General features: G+C 45.0%; 1 long non-coding RNA gene across 1 annotated transcript in view; it reads right to left on the reverse strand.

The window, feature by feature from the left end:
- The window catches only part of LOC126984174 (uncharacterized), a 66,846-nt gene that overhangs the window by 28,211 nt on the left and 29,200 nt on the right, over positions 1–9,435 (reverse strand). Inside the window, exon 3 of the long non-coding RNA XR_007736456.1 lies at positions 5,203–5,405. This is a non-coding gene — a long non-coding RNA (uncharacterized LOC126984174). The remainder of the gene's footprint in view (positions 1–5,202; positions 5,406–9,435) is intronic.

Here is a 9,435-nt window from a genome sequence, read left to right on the forward strand (position 1 = left end):
ATTTTTATCATCTTTATCATTATTATTACAAAGATCATCAATATAAGAACTCTAACGAGCTGCAAGATAATAAAAATTCAAGTATGATAATAAGAAAAATAATAGAGATGATAATAATAATAATAATAATAATAATAATAATAATAATAATAATAATAATAATAATAATAATAATAATAATAATAATAATAACTATATAAAAGCAGTGGCTGTGGTATTCTTATTACTATTATTTGTATTAGAATCGATAAGGAACGAGCTTGATTGAAAGGTATGAATACATATTTAGTTAAGAGAAAAATAACGTAAAATAAAACAATAGATTTAAAAAGCAAAACAAATATCACAATGGCTGGTAAACTCTACGGTAGCACAATGCCGCGTTTCATTACTGAGAGAGAGACAGGCAAACAAACAGGTAGACAGACACGGACAGACACAGACAGAAACGCTACTAAACCCGGCCCCCGCCCTTCACAATAGAGCAGGCAGCGAGGGCCGAGGGCGGAATATACAGCCACGATGGAGGCGCGGGAAGACAAGCGAGAACTAACGAAGACGGGTGCGGTGAGGTGAGAGGAGCCGGGCAAAAAAGGGAGGGCGAGAGGAAGAGGGAGAGACGGTGAAGAAGGAGAGAGTGAGTCAGAGAGCAGGAGAAGAAACTAGGGAGGAAAGAGGAAACAAGAGAAAGGAATGAAAACGGGGAAGGAGGCATAAAGGAGAGGAACTACTGCAGAAGGAGGAGAAGGAGGAGGAAGAGAAGGAGAAGGAGGAGGAGGAGAACACTCAGTCATGAGGTTATAAGTCAAGTTTATGGGCGAGCACCAGAAGCGGCAACAGCGCCTCGCCTTTGTCAACACACAAATAACAGAGTTCCTGCACGAGGAGGAGGAGGAGGAGGAGGAGGAGGAGGAGGAGGAGGAGGATATAAAGGAGGGCGGCGAAGAGTGGTATGAGGACAAGAAGGACAAAGGAGACGAAGACGAAGAAGACGCAGACGAAGAAGTTTGAGAAAGAGAAAAAAAGGAAGAGATGAAAGAAGTGAAGGAAACAAGAAAAACGAGGCAAAGTTAAGGGGAAGCAAACAGAGGGCGGCGAGAAAAGGAGAGAAAGAGGGAAGGAAGGTGAACGAGGAGGAGGACAAAGATAGCGATGATGAAGGGGAGGAACACGAGGGGAAAATTTACGTGAGAGCGAAAGAGGGAATAGAGATAATGGCGTAAATTATCGTTACAGAATACAATAAAAACAAATACAGAACAAGCAAAAATACTCCGAGCCATCAAGTGTGTTTATTTTAAGCTATTATTATTATTTCTTATTCTAATCACTGTTACTATTATCATTACTGCTCTTACAGATATTTCATTAACGCTAATATCGTCGGTAATTGGAATATTATAAAATTAGTTCAGTTTCCCTTGTCACGAATCGTACCTATTTCTTTTTTCTTTTTTTTATAACCTCCATCTTACATAATTCTTCCCTCTTTTCCTCCTTTCCTCCCTCCTTCCTTCTCTCTCTCTCTCCCTAACTCACTCCCTCACTACCCCTCACCTCTCCTCCATTTCTCCCAACTCCCTTACAGCTATCCTCAACTCGTTCTCTCTCAACTCCTTCCCCAGTAACCATCCCCTTATCTATCCCCATTTCTTCCCCACTCAAGCAACCTATCCCCTTTTCCTGCCCATTCAAACCATCTATCCCCTATTCCTCTCCATTCATCACTGGTTATACTTCTCTCATCCTCTCTCCCTAGCCATTCTCCCTTTGTTATCATACCCCTCCGGCCCTTCTGCTTCCCCCAACGCCTCCCTCTCCCCGTCCGACACCAACTCATAACCTCAATATATTCATTACACACACAAAGCTCGCGGGCGTTCGACAAATTAATATCTTGTTTCGGAATCATGACCCAAAAGATGTTGCGCGCGAGTTGGTGTTTGTGAAATTACATATTAATCGGGCGAACCTACCGACCGAGGCTTTGTCCTTACCAATAAATTAAACACGGTAATGACTTTTGATTTCCCCTCCCTCTCCCTCTCTGCCCTCCTCCTCCTCCTCCTCCCACACCATTTCTAGTCCCACCTTCGTAAACACCTGGTTGGAGATACATATATTCACACAGGTAACGTTGGGTGGATAGGTAAGCAAGTTGTTAATGAGTTTTCCTTCCCTTTTCCTCTCCCTTTCCGCCTCCTCTTCCTCCTCCCACACCATTCCTAGTCCCACCTTCGTAAACACCTGGATGGGATACATATATTCACACAGGTAACGTTGAGTGGATAGGTAAGCAAGTTGTTAATGAGTTTTCCTTCCCTTTTCCTCTCCCTTTCCTCCGCCTCCTCCCACACCATTCCTAGTCCCACCTTCGTAAACACCTGGTTGAAGATACATATATTCACACAGGTAATGTTGAGTGGATAGGTAAGCAAGTTGTTAATGAGTTTTCCTTCCCTTTTCCTCTCCCTTTCCTCCTCCTCTTCCTCCTCCCACACCATAACTAGTCCCACCTTCGTAATATTCACACAGGTAATGTTGGTGGATAGGGTAAGTTTAATGAGTTTTCTCCCTCCTTTTCCTCTCCTCTCCCTTTCCTCCGCCTCCTCCCACACCATTCCTAGTCCCACCTTCGTAAACACCTGGATGGGATACATATATTCACACAGGTAACGTTGGGTGGATAGGTAAGCAAGTTGTTAATGAGTTTTCCTTCCCTTTTCCTCTCCCTTTCCGCCTCCTCTTCCTCCTCCCACACCATAACTAGTCCCACCTTCGTAAACACCTGGATGGGATACATATATTCACACAGGTAACGTTGGGTGGATAGGTAAGCAAGTTGTTAATGAGTTTTCCTTCCCTTTTCCTCTCCCTTTCCTCCTCCTCTTCCTCCTCCCACACCATAACTAGTCCCACCTTCGTAAACACCTGGTTGAAGATACATATATCCACACAGGTAACGTTGGGTGGATAGGTAAGCAAGTTGTTAATGAGTTTTCCTTCCCTTTTCCTCTCCTTTCCTCTTCCTCCTCCCACACCATTACTTGTCCCACCTTCGTAAACACCTGGTTGGAGATACATATATCCACACAGGTAACGTTGGGTGGATAGGTAAGCAAGTTGTTAATGAGTTTTCCTTCCCTTTTCCTCTCCCTTTCCTCCGCCTCCTCCCACACCATTTCTAGTCCCACCTTCGTAAACACCTGGTTGGAGATACATATATTCACACAGGTAACGTTGGGTGGATAGGTAAGCAAGTTGTTAATGAGTTTTCCTTCCCTCTTCATCTCCCTTTCCTCCTCCTCTTCCTCCTCCTCCTCCCACACCATGACTATATATTGCCATCTTCATAAACACCTGGTGGTACATACATACACACACAAAGATAGCATTGAGTGCATAGGTAAGCAAACTATTAATGACTTTTTCCTTCCCTCTTCCCCTCACTTTCCTCCTCCTCCTCCTCCTCCTCCTCCTCCTATCCATCCTTACCTTAACTAGTCTTACCTTTGCAAATAGACAAGGTAGTAGACACGTCCACACACAGATAGGGCGAATATGATAGGTAGACGACAGGTTAATTACTTTTTTTTGCATTCTCCAACTTTCCCCCTCTCTCCTAACCTACGTTCCCTAGCCTTCCCCTTCTTACCTTACACATTTCCAAACAGAGGTAAATGACACACACAAACACAGGTAGAACGCAGAGGACAGGTAGATAATAGTTTAAAGGGTTTTACGTTCCCTAACCTTCCCCTTCTCACCTAACACATTTCCAAACAAAGGTAAATGACACATACAAACACAGGTAGGACACAGAGGACAGGTAGATAACAGTTTAAGAGCTTTTACGTTTCCTAACCTTCTCCTTCTCCTTCCTTGCCGCCTTGCCCACCTCTGCTCCTTCTCAACTATCACCTTTCCAAACAAACAAGGTAAGACACACTCAAACACAGGAAGCACGTACTGGATAGGTAGATGGTATGATAATAAGAGGATTTAGCTTCCCTTGGTCCCCCTACTCCTCCCCGATCCAATTTAGTTTATATAACCTTCCGATGCTTGCAAAGACGTAGATATATACATGCAAATGAACACACACACACACACACACACACACACACACACACACACACACACACACACACACACACACACACATACGCAAAACATGAACGTACAGGTGTTGCACAAGGGGTGAATAATGGCTTGAGCGTTCCCTCCTCCTCCTCTCCTTTATCTCTCTCCTTCCTCTTAACCAACTCATCTCACCTTTGTGTATGTATAATTTAGTAGATGCACACACACAAACACACGCACAGAGAGAGAGAGAGAGAGAGAGAGAGAGAGAGAGAGAGAGAGAGAGAGAGAGAGAGAGAGAGAGAGAGAGAGAGAGAGAGAGAGAGAGAGGAGAGAGAGAGGAGAGAGAGAGAGCGAGAGAGAGAGAGAGAGAGAGAGAGAGAGAGAGAGAGAGAGAGAGAGAGAGAGAGAGAGAGAGAGAGAGAGAGAGAGAGAGAGAGAGAGAGAGAGAGAGAGAGAGAGAGAGAGAGAGAGAGAGAGAGAGAGAGAGAGAGAGAGAGAGAGAGAGAGAGAGAGAGAGAGAGAGAGAGAGAGAGAGAGAGAGAGAGAGAGAGAGAGAGAGAGAGAGAGAGAGAGAGAGAGAGAGAGAGACTTCAAAAGAGAATTCGTGGATAACATTTGAAGCGTGTGAATAATGTTCGCCTCGGTGCCAAGCTTATGAATGGTTAATGTGTTAGCGCAGAACTGTTGCTTCCGTGTGTGTGTGTGTGTGTGTGTGTGTGTGTGTGTGTGTGTGTGTGTGTGTGTGTGTGTGTGTGTGTGTGTGTGTGTGTGTACTGTGAAACCTACAACATCGATAACTTGATGATGATGATGATGATGACGAGGAGGAGGATAACGATGATGATGATGATGATGAGGAGGAGGAGGAGGAGAGGATAACGATGAGGATGATAATAATGAAAAAAAATAAGCACACAAAAAACAGACCACCAGCATCAACTAAAAAAAAAACGAAAACAAAATCTTAGCAAAACGACACTAAAAAAAAAAAAAAAACACTTAAGGACGTATAATTAAAACGACAAAGCACACAATGGAAGAAAAAGAAGAGTTAAACTGCGAGAGCATAAACGCTTAAGAAAACAACTAAAAAAAAAACAGCTCTTAATGTCTTACCTTATCGCTGCGACGCTGGAAGGGGGCGGCGGGGACGAGGAGGAAGACAAGAGGAGGAGGAGGGGCAGGGCGTGGCAGGAACAGACGGAGACACGCGCAAATGTGAGGACGTGGGGGCGAGGGTGAAGTACGTTTGAGTTTTCTGTCTTCCACTAACACACGCACAAAAACACGCACAAAAAACGGACGCAGCGATGGAGAACCTGTGGAAGAGGGAAAAAACAACCATCAGAGAGAGACACAGACATAGGTAAGCACAGGTACACAGAGAGACAAAGAAATACAGACAGACTGGCACAATAAGACTATTTGGAAACAACACAGACAGAGACAGACAGACAGACAGACAGACAGAAAGACAATCAGGAAATTTCGAGGCAAACTTTACTAAAAAAAACATCGTAGAAAACAAAGCAAGAGATGAATAGAATGTTATGTAAATGCTACCAGGGAAAGGAAACAATGCTCGACTGTTCCCTACTTAAAAGACACACACACACACACACACACACACACACACACACACACACACTAAAATAAATATGTAAAAATAAGTTAATAAAATGAAAACGAACAGCAAAAAAAGACCATACCTAATCCACAATCCATAAATATACTAAAAAAATACAGAAAAATGTTATCCAAGCATCACTGAAATTAAGGAGAGGAGAAAGTAATCCCAATAGCCAATACCATGACACTCCCCACCCACCCACCCCCTACCTGACCTCCCTGACCTCGGGGTGACCTAACATGACCTCCCGTGACAAAGGCATCCCGTTAACTGTCTTTCGGGTCTAATATCCTTTCTTTTATTCTCTTCCTTTTTTATTGTTTTTTTTTTTTGTTTTGTTTTTTGCTGATTCTGAAGACGGGATTTTTTTCTATATTAATTTCTTTTATATTTATACACAAAGATTACTATTGCTGCTACAAATACTAATGCTAATACTGTGTTGTTGTTGTTCATTCTACTACTAATAAGAAAGAAGGAAGGGAGGAGGAGATGGAAAGGATAAAAAGAAATAAAGAAAGAGGACAAAACATAGAAGAGAAGGTAAAAGAAAGAGAGAGAACGGTAATAATAATAATAATAATAATAATAATAATAATAATAATAATAATAATAATAATAATAATAATAATAATAATAATAATAATAATAATAATAATAATAATAATAATAATAATAATAATAATAATAATAATAATAATAATAATAATTCCATTTCTCTCCCTCCCATTCGCAACCACAACAAAATTTCCACCAAAATAAATTAAACCAATCTTAACAATCAAAACTACACCACGATTACATCCGTTTCCACCACCACCACCAACACCAAGAGGAGGAGGAGGAGGAGGAGGAGGAGGAGGAAAACAAGGAAGAGAAGGAGGAAGAGGAAGTAGACCACAAAGCGTTCAAATGGAGAGAAACAACAGCAGTGGAGGAAGAGAGAGAGAGAGAGAGAGAGAGAGAGAGAGAGAGAGAGAGAGAGAGAGAGAGAGAGAGAGAGAGAGAGAGAGAGAGAGAGAGAGAGAGAGAGAGAGAGAGACACACAGACACAGACAGAGAGGATGAGGAGGAACAAGAGGCGGAGATATCAGAGTCGCTTATTCAGGACAGGCCATAAACTCTGTCACAACTGTATCTTTTGTCTGCGAGGTTGCCTGTTTATGCCTCCGGGGACACAATGCAGGGGGTCAGGGGGGCGGGGGGAGGCAGGGGGAGGCAGGGGGAGGCGGGAGAAGGTAGAGAGAGGCGAGGGAAGAAAGAGGGAGGCGGGGGGAGGCAGGAGGAAGGCAGGGAAGTCATGGGGCTATTGTTGCGCTGCCCGGGTCACGGTTCACCTCGACCTCATAAACTCCCAAGCCGGCACGCGCGTTTGTTACTGAATTAGCACAGCCCGAGGAGAGGCGTTTGTGACTCTGAGTAGGGAGGGAGGGGGGTGAATACTGGGTGAAGGGGGGATGGGGAAAGAGGATGAATAGGGTACATGTGAGGGTGTTAGATGTTAGATTAGGATACATTACCTTAGATTAGGTTTGTTACTGAATTAGCACAGCCCGAGGAGCAGCGTTTGTGACTGTGAGTAGGGGGTAGTTAGGGATTGGCGGGATGGGGAAAGGGGATGAATAGGGTATGTGTGGGGGTGTGGAAGGTTAGATTAGGTTACATTAAGTTAGATTAGGTTTGTTAGTGACTGTGACTGTGGGTAGGGAGAAATGGGGTCAATAGGGTGGGTGTGGAGGTGTGGGTAGAATAAGATTGGAAAGGGTGGGGAGCTAGATTAGGTTTGCTGATTGGTAAACACATCTACTGGCTAGGTGGTGAAGAGGGATGTTAGGTGAGGTTAGGGGAGGGGAGAGGGTTGAATAGGATAGGTTAAGGTCTATGGGGGGGTTGGTTAAGTATGGGATTGATGGGAGGCAAGGGTTCAATAGGGTATGTATTGGGGTGTGAGGATGAGGTGAGGGGATGAGGGTTGATGGGGGAAGGGTTTGAATGAGGATGGGGTGGGGTTAAAGATGGGGTTGATGGGGGAAGGGTTTGAATAAAGTTTGGGGGTTGGGGTTAAAGATGGGGTTGATGGGGGAAGGGTTTGAATAAGGTGTGGGGGGGTTAAAGATGGGGTTGATGGGGGAATAGGCTCAATGGGGTTGTTGATAAGAATGGGGAGGATATGGGAGAGGAGATGGATGGGTACAGGAGAGAAGGTCTAAGTTGATTCTATTCTTCCATTTTCTTATTTTCTCATCTATTCTTTTTTCCTTCCCTCTATCCTTCCTTTCTCTACCTCCATTTTTCCTTTCCCTGTCTTTTTCTTCCTTTGTTCCTTCATTTCTCTAAATATATTCCTCGCTTTCCTGCTCCTCTTTGTTCCTTCCTCTCTTTCTAAGTCTCTCTTTCTCTCTTTCTGTTCTTTCCCTTCCTCCTCCTTCGCCTCCTTTCTTCCTCTCTTTGTTTCTTTGTGTTTCTGTGTATCTCGTTGTCCGATTGCCTTCCCGTTCTCTCTCTCGCTCTCGCTCTCTCTCTCTCTCTCTCACACGAACCCTCCTTCCACCCTCTTTCGCCTCCCCTGCCTCACACCACCACCCAACAACAACCACCCCTCCTCCTCCTCCTCCTCCTCCTCCTCCTCCCCCCCCCCCAGAACACAGCCATTGTTACGCTGGCCTGGATTATTCTTATCAGTGTGTGAGGCGTCGACCAGCGCCGCCGCCACCTCCCACATTTCCCCCGAAGGACGCTATTTACGGGGCCCTGTGTGACTCCTCGGGCGGGAGGGGCTGCTGGGGAGATGGAGGGGGCTTAAAGGGGTGCTTGGGGGCTTCTGGGGGCTGGTTAGGATCGCGAATAAGGCACTGTTTATTTCTGCGTCTAAAGAGGCTGAAGGAAGGCAAGGTTTGTAAGCAGGAAGGAAACGAAGGAAGGAAGGAAGGATTAAGAGCAGTTGGGAGGTGGGGATTAGACGCTGATGGGTGGAGAGGGCTTGGGGAGGGCGTGGGAGCTAGTGGGGGGGGTTAGGAGAGGAGGGAAGGGCCAGGGACTTGTAGTGGAGAGAGAGGAAGACTGGCAAGATGGGCCTTTGTACCCACGCCCAAAGGGACACTCCGACGGCTGCCTCTCCACCCGCCGCCCGCCGCTGACTCCCTTCTATCCACTCGGCTTGTCAATACTCTCTAACTGGCGCTTCCCCGATGACCCCTACTACTACTACTAATACTAATACTAATACTGCTACTACTGCTACTTTTTTTTACAGCAAAGGAGGCAGCTCAAAGGCACACAAAAAAATGTAACAATGAAAAAAAAAAAGCCCGCTACTTGCTGCTCCTAAAAAGATTACTACTACTACTACTACTACTACTACTACTACTACTACTTTTACTACTACTAATGATTCTTCTGCTATTCTCTTCCACCCACTACATAAAGAGGTTCTCCCCCTTTCCAAACTAGTTAAACCCCATTCATTACCACATCCCAACCCATACGTGTACCATACCCATACACTTACACCCCACCCACTAACCTAATCACCCTCAAACCCCACCCACCCCACCCACATTAACCGAACCACCCTTAACACCCCCCGTCCAACCCATACCCCCACCCACCCCACCCACATTAACCTAACCACCCTTAACACCCCCCCCTCGCCCAACCCATAGCCCGCCCCCACACCCACACACCTAAACCACCCAAAAACTCCATATCCATCAATGTCC

Source organism: Eriocheir sinensis, chromosome 56, assembly GCF_024679095.1.
Source record: "Eriocheir sinensis breed Jianghai 21 chromosome 56, ASM2467909v1, whole genome shotgun sequence".
Lineage (NCBI taxonomy): Eukaryota > Metazoa > Arthropoda > Malacostraca > Decapoda > Varunidae > Eriocheir > Eriocheir sinensis.